This window comes from Mesocricetus auratus, unplaced genomic scaffold (assembly GCF_017639785.1).
Source record: "Mesocricetus auratus isolate SY011 unplaced genomic scaffold, BCM_Maur_2.0 Super-Scaffold_6730, whole genome shotgun sequence".
NCBI lineage: Eukaryota > Metazoa > Chordata > Mammalia > Rodentia > Cricetidae > Mesocricetus > Mesocricetus auratus.
Window position 1 is genome coordinate 58,037,418 of NW_024429184.1, and position 11,055 is coordinate 58,048,472.

The following is an 11,055-nucleotide window of genomic DNA, read 5'->3' on the forward strand; positions in this document are numbered from 1 at the left end:
ATTTTTATACCCAACTATTTATTCTTGGAAGAACACTCAGATCATTGCCCATGACTGCACACAGGCATTATTATCTACTAATTTAATACATTAATGATGTTAAGAATTTAGTGACCTGAAAGCTGCATTTCTAGATCCAGCCAGCCACTACCCCAGGGCTAAAGCAACACTTCTATTGCTTGCCATGTTATCCACTACTACCACTGACATTACGCTGAAAAGTACATTATAAAGAATGCCTTGTTTCTTACCTGTCTTCTTAAACATGCTGTACTGCTCAAGGCAAGGTACTGTACTTTTTTTTTAAGTATTTGATTTATAGTAAGTGGCTAGTAGATTTGAAGCTTTTAGTATTATTGATTAAAGATTACTTACATTTCAAGTGAAGATGTTAGATAAAGACATTAGGTGAAGATGATCTTCCAACAACTTGTTAGTCACTTGTCTTTTTGAGGTGAGGCTATGTTTATCTTATAGGTATGAATTTCATTTCATGTGAGAGCATGTATATTAGGAATCCAGTGAAACCAGTGACTATGATGACTTTAGACAGTATACTCACAAATGAGAAAGACTCTGAATTCTGAAAAAATACTTAAATCACTTTCTTGGTGGCATCAAGTAATTTTAGACTTAAATTTTATACCTATTGTATCAAATCTCCTATGATGTGCCAGGTATTAAAATGCTAAGATATGGGTAAAATTGTTGATGCAAATATTTGACATGATATTAACATACTGTTTAGTATTGGATAGGATCATATTAGTAACTTTTATTTATTCTCATCAATAAAATATGAAAACAGAATATGCTTTTTTCTTATTAAGATTGTTGAGAGGATTCTTTATTTGAATGTCTGAACATAATTTAAAAGTGTTTAGGAAACAGAAAATTCAATAATGATAGCTATTATTGTTCCTATTTTATATTTATCTTTTACCTGCAAAGAAAAATTCAGAAGCTTTGCTTGTTGAACTACATGGGACTCATAAATTAACTAGAATTAAGTGTCTTCTGAACAGTAGATCAATCAAATATGCTTAGAGAGATTTAATAATGTTGTTCTTACTGCTGGATGTTTTATCAGAAATTCATTCCAGTTAAAGTTTCCTGATCCTATATTTCAGACGGAGTAGGTGAAGAAATACAGTATAATATAGTATAGGTGGTAGGAAGATTGCTAATAACCATGTTTCAAAATTTCACTGATGAGGTCTCCTACCCTTTCCCTTGAACTATGAATGTGTATTCTTTTCTCATCACTGTGATAAAATATTTGACAGAAACAACAAAGAAGTGAAAGAATTATTTGGGTTCAGGTTTTCAAAGTATTTGGACAATCGTAGAAGGAAAAATACGTTGTTGAGATAGGCCAGGTCTGTGTCATGGGGAGCAAGTGGTTCCTGGTTTGGGGAAACAGAGAATGGAGATGAGAGGCAGACAAAGCCATAAGAGTTGCACAATCAGTGACCAAACATCTATAGCTAGTTCCCATGTCCCAGAGATTCCATATCTCCCAAAGCACCACCACTAGATGAGATTAAGCGCTTAAACACAGGGGCCCTAAGATATTTTACATCTGAAATTCTAAAGAATACCATAAAGCATCTTTTAAAGAATATTGCTGAAGTTGGGTATAGAGGCACATATCTCTGATCTGAATACTTAGACAGTGAAGCTTGAAATCAAGTGTTCAACGTCAACCTGGGCTATCTGAGACCTTGTCTCAACAAAAGGAAAAGAAATAATATGATGTTGATACCTTAAAATACGTTTCAATTCTTCTTTCAGTGTTGACATTAACTTACTTGAAAAGAAGATGGTAAATTTACCACGGATCTATGTGTAAATTGTTCTTTTATACGGAAAAAGCCAGCATTTCCAAATTACTGTACATTCTTCACTTCAAAGCCTGTTTAATTTCTTGTATCTTTTGCATCAGCTAGCCAAAACTGTCTTCCTAACCCAGCCCTACAGAAAATTTTGGAAGGGAAACTCCAACTCAAGGAAGCTAACTACAACCAGAAAAACATAGGCATTGGAGAATCCCTCTCTACCAACAGCCAAAAGAACAAAGGGGTGAAATTCCACACATAATTCCACCAACAACAACCATTGCAAATCGAAGAAGGATGAGCATTAATATCCCTCAATATTAATGGTCTTAACTCACCCATAAAAAAGACACAGACTAGCAGAATGGATTCGAAGACAGAACCCTTCCTTCTGCTGCATACAAGAAACACACCTCACCCTCAAAGACAGACATTACCTGAGAGTTAAAGGTTGGGAAAAAATTTTTCAATCAAATAGACCCAAGAAACAAGCAGGGGTAGCAATCCTAATATCTAACAAACTGTACTTTAAAATAAAATCAATCAAAAGAGATGAAGGAGGTCATTACATACTCATCACAGGTGAAACCCACCAAGATGAAGTGTCTATCCTGAACATCTATGCCCCAAATACAAAGGCATCCACATTCGTTAAAGAAACATTATTAGAACTTAAATCTCATCTAAAGCCCCACACAGTTATAGTGGGAGATTTCAACACACCACTCTCACCACTAGACAGGAATATCAGACAGAAACTCAACAAAGAAGCAAAGGGTCTAATAGAAGTAATGACCCAACTGGGATTAACAGATATCTATAGAACATTTCATCTACATAAAAAAGAGCATACCTTCTTCTCACCACCACATGGAACCTTCTCAAAAATCGACCGCATACTTGGCAACATATCAAACCTCAGCAGCTACAAAAAAATTGGAATAACTCCATGCATCTTATCAGACCACCATGCTTTAAAATTAGAATTCAACAACAACACAAATTGCAGAAAACCTACAAACTCATGGAAATTGAATAATGCTCAACTGCACCATCCCTGGGTAAAAGAAATTAAAGACTTCCTCAAACTCAATGAGAATGAAGACACAACATACCCAAACCTATGGGACACTTTGAAAGCAGTGCTACGGGGGAAGTTCATAGTACTAAGTGCTCACATGAAGAAACAGGACAACAGTTATACCAGAGAATTAACATCACAGCTGAAAGCTCTAGAACACAAAGAAGCAAACTCCCCCAGGAGGAGTAGACGCCAGGAAATAATCAAATTGAGGGCTGAGATCAATAAAGTAGAAACTAGGAAAACAATACAAATAATCAATGCAACGACGAGTTGGTTCTTTGAGAAAATCAACAAGATAGACAAACCTTTGTCCAAACTTACCAAACAGCAGAGAGTGAACATGCAAATTAACAAAATCAGAAATGAAAAGTGGGAAATAACAACAGACTCCGAGGAAATCCAGAGAATCATTAGGTCATACATTGAAAACCTGTACTCCACAAAATTCGAAAATTTAAAGGAAATGGATGACTTCCTGGATAGCTATCACTTGCCAAAACTAAATCAAGAACAGATAAGCAATTTAAATAGACCTATAACCCCTATGGAAATAGAAGCAGTCATCAAAAGTCTCCCAACCAAAAAAAGTCCAGGTCCAGATGGCCTCAGTGCAGAATTCTACCAGAAATTCAAAGAACAGCTTATACCAATTCTTCTCAAAGTGTTCCACACAATAGAAGCAGAAGGGTCTTTGCCAAGCTCTTTCTATGAGGCTTCAATAACCTTGATCCCCAAGCCACACAAAGATACAACTAAGAAAGAGAACTTCAGACCAATATCCCTCATGAACATTGATGCAAAAATACTCAATAAAATACTAAAAGAACACATCAAAACAATCATTCACCACGATCAAGTAGGTTTCATCCCAGAGATGCAGGGATGGTTCAACATACGAAAATCCATCAACGTAATCCACCATATAACCAAGCTGAAAAACAAAAATCACATGATCATCTCACTAGATGCTGAAAAAGCCTTTGACAAAATCCAACACCCTTCAGGATAAAGGTCTTGGAGAGATCTTGGATAACAGGGACATACTTAAACATAATAAAAGCTATATACAGTAAACCAACAGCCAACATCAAATTAAATGGACAGAAACTCAACGCAATTCCTCTAAAATCAGGAACAAGACAAGGTTGTCCATTCTCTCCATACCTTTTCAACATGGTACTTGAAGTTCTAGCTATTGCCATACGACAACAAAGGGGGATCAAGGGGATACAAATTGGGAAGGAAGAGGACAAACTTTCACTGTTTGCAGATATGATAGTTTACATCAAAGACTCAAAGAACACTACTAGGGAACCCTTACAGCTGATTAACACCTTCAGCAAAGTGGCAGGCTACAAGATCAACTCAAGAAAATCAGTAGCCCTACTATATACAGATGATAAAAGGGCTGAAAAAGAAATCAGAGAAACATCACCCTTTACAATTGCCACAAACAACATAAAATACCAAACAAGTGAAAGACCTGTATCGTAAGAACTTTGAATCTTTAAAGAAAGAAATTAAAGAAGCCCTCAGAAAATGGAAAGATCTCCCATGCTCTTGGATAGGTAGGATCAATGTAGTAAAAATGGCAATCCTGCCAAAAGCAATCTACAGATTCAATGCAATCCCCATTAAAATCCCAGTACAATTCTTCACAGACCTTGAAAGAACAATAATCAATTTTGTATGGAAAAACAAAAGGACCAGGATAGCCAAAACAACCCTGTTCAACAAGGCAACATCCTGAGGCATCACCATCCCTGACCTCAAGCTCTACTATAGAGCTATAGTCCTGAAAACAGCTTGGTATTGGCACAAAAATAGACAGGTAGACCAATGGAATCGAATTGAAAACCCGGGTATTAACCCACACACGTACGAACATCTGATCTTTGACAAAGAAGCTAAAAATATACAATGGATTAAAGAATGCATCTTCAACAAATGGTGCTGGCATAACTGGAGACTGGCATGTAGAAGAATGCGGATCGATCCATGTTTATCGCCATGCACAAAACTTAAGTCCAAATGGATCAAAGACCTCAACATAAATCCAGCCACACTGAAGCTCTTAGAAGAGAAAGTGGGTGGTACCCTTGAACGAATTGGTACAGGAGACAGCTTCCTGAACATAACACCACTAGCACAGACAGTGAGATCAACAATTAATAAATGGGAACTACTGAAACTGAGAAGCTTCTGTAAGGCACAGGACACAGTCAGCAAGACAAAAAGGCAGCCCACAGAATGGGAAAAAATATTCACTAATCCCACATCTGACAGAGGGTTGATCTCCACAATTTACAAAGAACTCAAGAAGCAACTCTCCAAAACATCAAAGGACCCAATTAAAAAGTGGGCTGCAGAACTAAATAGAGAGTTTTCAATAGAGGAGTCTAAAATGGCTGAGAGGCACTTGAGAAAGTGCTCAACATCCTTAGCCATCCGGGAAATGCAAATCAAAACAACTCTGAGATACCATCTCACTCCTGTCAGAATGGCTAAAATCAAAAACACCAATGACAATTTATGCTGGAGAGGACGTGGTGAAAGGGGGACACTCCTCCATTGCTGGTGGGAGTGCCAACTGGTTCAGCCACTTTGGAAATCAGTATGGAGATTCCTTAGAAAAATGGGAATAAACCTACCACAAGACTCAGCAACTCCACTCTTAGGCATATATCCAAAAGATGCCCATTCATACAACAAAGATGTCTGTTCCACTATGTTCATAGCAGCTTTATTAGTAATAGCCAGAACTTGGAAGCAACCTAGTTGTCCCTCAACCGAAGAGTGGATAGAGAAAATGTGGTACATCTACACAATGGAGTACTATTCAGCAGAAAAAAATAATGGAATCATGAGATTCGCAGGCAAATGGATGACACTAGAAGAAACCATCCTGAGTGAGGTAACCCAGTCACAAAAAGAGAAACATGGCATGTACTCTCTCATATATGGATTTTAGACATAGATCTGGGGAGTGCCAAAGTACACACGGACTTTGGACTCCCATAGAACAATGTGAGGTACATTCTCACCCTGAACTCTTGGGGAAGGGTCTTGGCCCTGCCCTATATGAAATGAAAGACTATGGACACCCCCATGGAGGGCCTCACCCTCCCTGGGGGAATGAGGGGATAATGGGGGGGTTAGAGGGAGGGCACGGGAGGAGGGGAGGGAAAGGGAGAGGGACCAGGAACTGACTTGTGAAGCAACCTTGATTCTTATCTAAATTTAAACTGGAAAATAAAATAAAAAACAATAATCTAAATAATTTAACTTGTTTGTTTTATTAATTTGAAACATATACCTCATCTTTCTTTTCATGTTGATTTTAAATTGTCTGGTGGGTCAGTAGTTCAGAGTTACCTGTTGTATCTTTGGTCTTAGTTTCATATTTCTCTTCTGTGTATGATGAATTTGGGGGATAAACCCTAAGTATCAATGAACCTTAAAAGGTTAGAAACAGGTCAGTTTACCACAATGTATGATCCACAGCAAGTGCAGGAATTGGCCATTTCAAATATGTGTTTGATTCTCTCTCCTTCTCACTTGTTATTTGACTTTATTATATATATATATACATATATATTATTTTAATTTTAAATAGCTTGTTTAACATGTCAATCCCAGTTCCCTCTCCCTCCCCTCCTCCTGCATCTCCCCACCATCCCCCCCATCCTCCCACCTTATTGCTATTTCCTTCCACATAGGGGATATCTAGAGTCTGTCATTTTACTCAGTGTAGGGTCCACGCACTCCCCCTAAGAGTCCAAGCTGAGAAAGCATCCCTCTTTGTGTTATGGAAGCACAATGTCTGTTAGTAGTCTAGGGATAAACACTGATCCACTACTCAGGACCCCATAGGTTGCCCAGGCCTCCTCACTGACTCTCACATTCAGGGAGTCTGGATCAGTCCCATGCTGGCCTCCCAGCTGTCGGTAAGGGGTCCAAGAGGTCTCCCCTGTTCGTATCAGCTGTCTCTGCTGGTTTTGCCAGTCCATTCTTTGCCAATTTGCTCATCGCTCCTCTCTCTCTGTCACTGGGTTCCTTAGATTCAGTTCAGTGTTTAATTGTGGGTGTTTGCCTCTGCTTCCCTCAGTCACTGGATGAAGGCTGCAGGATGGTTATAGACATCAAGTTCATTATCAGGAATGGGCATTTGGGGTGTCTCTCCACCATTGCTTAGTAGCTTGCCAATTGGTGTCATCCCTTTAGATCACTAGAGGTCACAATGGTGCCTGATCTGTCTTCTAACCTATGATTCCCTCTTCCCCCTATCATACCCCCCCAGTCAAACTTCCTGTTCCCCCATGACCTACTCTCTCTTCCTCTTCTCCCCCTCTCCTCTTCCCAGCTCCCACTCCCCCCCCCACCCCTCGCCGTGTTCCCTATCTGTTCAGAGGATATTGCCTCATTTCTCTTCTCTGGGGTACCATGCATATCTTTTATGTTCTTTCCTGTTTCCCAGACTCTCTGTCAGTGGAAGTGCCGACTGGCACTCTCCTGATCCATGTCTAAAACCCATATATGAGTGAGTACATACCATGTTTGTCTTTTTGTGACTGGGTTACCTCATTCAGGATGGTTTCTTCCAGTGCTATCCATTTACCTGCGAATTTCAAGATTCCAGTGTTATTTTCTGCTGAGTAATACTCCATTGTGTAAATGTACCACATTTTCTCTATACATTGTTCAGATGAAGGTCATCTAGGTTCCTTCCAGGTTCTGGCTATTACAAATAATGCTGATATGAACATAATGGAGCAGATGCCCTTGTTGTATGAATTTGCCTCTTTTGGATATATGCCTAAGAGTGGAATTGCTGTGTCTTGTGGTAGATTGATTCCCGTCTTCCTGAGGATTCTCCATACTGATTTCCAAAGTGGCTGTATGAGTTGCCACTCCCACCAGCAGTGGAGGAATGTTCTCCTCTCTCCACATCCTCTCCAGCATAAATTGTCTTCAGTGTTTTTGATTTTAGCCCTTCTGACAGGAGTAAGATAGTATCTCAAAGTTGTTTTTATTTGCATTTCCCTGATGGCTAAGGATGTTGAACACTTTCGTAAGTATCTCTTGGCCATTTTAGCCTCCTCTATTGAGAATTCTCTATTTAGTTCTCTACCCCACCTTATATAAGCCAATACTTAAATGAAATTGATCATCTATGTATGAAAAATGAATAAAATGAATTTGTTTTAGAGAAAAGAAATAAAGTTGCATTGACACCTCCCATTATGAGGATCCTGAGTGTTCATTGTCATCATAAGACGATGAGTTAACTATACAGCTCCTTTAATGATATAGGGGATAAAATAAGCATTGTCTGTTTTAATGTGATGAATATTTATTCAGCACTGTAAGGAATCCTGACTACATACTATGTCATGTTCATTAAACATGTTATACAGCAGTCTGTCAGAAAGAGAATCAAAAGATGTGCTAAGGAAAATTCTGTTTCTCCAGGAACAGAGGTCATCATTAATTCAAAAACAAAATACAAAATATATTTTTCTTGTCCTCACTAGACTTTCCAGTTCCTGAATTTGACATGAATACATCACATATACAATGTGACATTAATAAAATACAATAATTTTCATTTATATAACCCAGAAATTTAGAAGATGCTCAGTGCATTCCTAATGTTATAGCAAACTTTAGTATGCACAAAACTATAAAAAGGGGAAATGGGTAGCATTTATGACAAAAAAACCAGACCTAGCCAGAATCATTACAATATAACACTCCATAGATTAAATACCTATCAAAATGTCAGTAGAAATGGGAGCATGAGACAGGCAAAGGAGAAGGAAAAGTAAAAGGTTTAAGAGGAAGGAGAAAGCACAGGGAAAAGGAGCCAAAGACAGTCTCCCTGTTGAGGTCTACACAGCAGAGCAACATTGAGAACGTCTTCAACAGATGTCAGATTTCTATGATGAACAAATGATGCAGGGTACCATCTTTGAAATTTGTACAAAAGTCAGTAGTTAATAAGTGTAAACCTTTGAAGCATTTACCCTTATTTTTTAATTGTTATGCACTGTGTATTTAAAAATGATTTAACACTTACTGAGTCCATTTAGTGCTGTGTCAATGTGCATGGGTATGGGATCATCTTCTGAAATGCAAATGAACTCTTAAGGGCCACATCCCTGAGGTGAACTGTCTCTGCTTCACAAACAGCCATCAGCTGTTAGTGAGTCCACAGAGAGCAGTGAGATTAAACAGGCATCATCACCATCCATGCTTGGATTTTAGTTGATTCAATATTTCACAAGTCTCTATCGTGCAGTCCACATGAAGTTGGGAGGAAAAAGTGGAGTTTAGGGCTTGGATAGGGAAGGAAGTTCTGGCAAGAAAATGAGAGGTTGATTTAATCTAAACACATTATATATATATATATGTATATATATATGTGTGTGTAAATATATATATGAATATTAAAAATATTTTTATAAAAGAACTGACTTTATAAGAGCTTAAAATATGAGTTGTTTATGCATGTTAAGAATTAATTTGTTTTAATTTTAATTCCAAATTCAGGAAGAACTATAGAGATGGTTTTTGAAGACAGTGTAATCATAATCTTTTACTGAATGCCCAAATTAAATCCCTTGGATTCTGAATGATGTCATCAATGAAGTAGTAAATTATTCTTAGGTATTTGGGTGCCCGACAGCTGTACTCATGAATAGAAGTTTGCTAATGTGAAAGAAGTATCAGAAACACTTTCTTCTTCTCAAGAATTGATAGCACTCTGTTGCTTACTATACTTTTTTCTGCCAACATTGTCACACAGAAAAGCTTTTGACCTGACTTACATTAGGCTACCCATTAGTCCTAGAAATGCATAGGATTACTGACAAATGTCAATGTATTTATTCACCAAACTAAATGGAAGAAATCATATTTTCTACACAATGGAAATTAATTTCTTTGAGAATACATTGGCACAATACATATAAACATTATGAAAATTCTGTCAGGGAAAGGTTTCAAATTAAGGAAAGGCATTATTAAATTGAAACAGACACTTACATTTCCAAAATTGTGTTTTGTTTTGCTTGTTATCAATAGAATTAAAAACTGCTTAAGAAATTGCCTTGTGGGCAGGCGAATCCCTGCGTGCAGAGGGTGCCGAGGAAGGGATTGTTGGGCAAAGCACGCGGGCTGCGGTCCAGGCCACCCTATCCCCTCCAAAGCCATGACTTCCAAACTCCTGTGCGCGGTCATCCTTGGGCCGCCCGGCTCGGGTAAGGGCACCGTATGCAAGAGGATCGCCCAGAACTTTGGCCTCCAGCATCTCTCCAGCGGCCACTTCTTGCGGGAGAGCCTCAAGGCCAGCACGGAAGTTGGTGACATGGCAAAGCAATATCTAGAAAAAGGTCTTCTGGCCCCTGATCATGTGATCACATGCCTCATGGTGTCAGAACTGGAGACCCGGAGCTTACAACACTCGCTTCTAGATTGCTTCCCGAGGACATTATTACAGGCAGGAGCCTTGGACAGAATCTGTGATGTGGACCTAGTGATCAGTTTGAATATTCCCTTTGAGACACTTAAAGACCGTCTGAGCCGACGATGGATTCACCTAGCGGGAGGGTCTATAACCTGGACTTCAACCCACCTCAAGTGCTGGGGATTGATGACATCACTGGTGAGCCACTTGTCCAACAGGAAGATGATAAACCTGAAGCAGTTGCTGCCAAGCTACGACGGTACAAGGATGCCGTAAAACCAGTCGTACAAGGATGCCGTAAAACCAGTCATCGTACACAAGAGCCGAGGGGTGCTGCACCAGTTCTCTGGGACAGAGACTAACAAAATATGGCCTTATGTTTACACACTTTTCTCAAACAAGATCACACCTATTCAATCCGAAGCAGCATACTGAGCCTGCCATCGGAAGAACCAAGAAGACATGGTCGTTTACTCAATCATGATGTGTGTCGTCCTGGTGCCCTGGCCAAATTAGAAGCTAGCTGAGATAGCTTGAAGCATCTTTTCTAGTCTAAGTGACGAGGTAATGAGGAAAATCTAGTGGGTAGAAAGAATTCTGCCTTTGAAAAGAAGCTGTGGCTCTGCAGGTGGGAAAGCAAGTACAGACTGGATTTCCACCAGCGC

At 39.0% G+C, this 11,055-nt stretch overlaps 1 pseudogene; it reads left to right on the forward strand.

Moving 5' to 3' along the window:
• The first annotated feature begins 10,135 nt into the window (after window positions 1-10,135).
• Window positions 10,136-10,825, forward strand: LOC101836950 (annotated as a pseudogene).
• The last annotated feature ends 230 nt before the right edge of the window (window positions 10,826-11,055 follow it).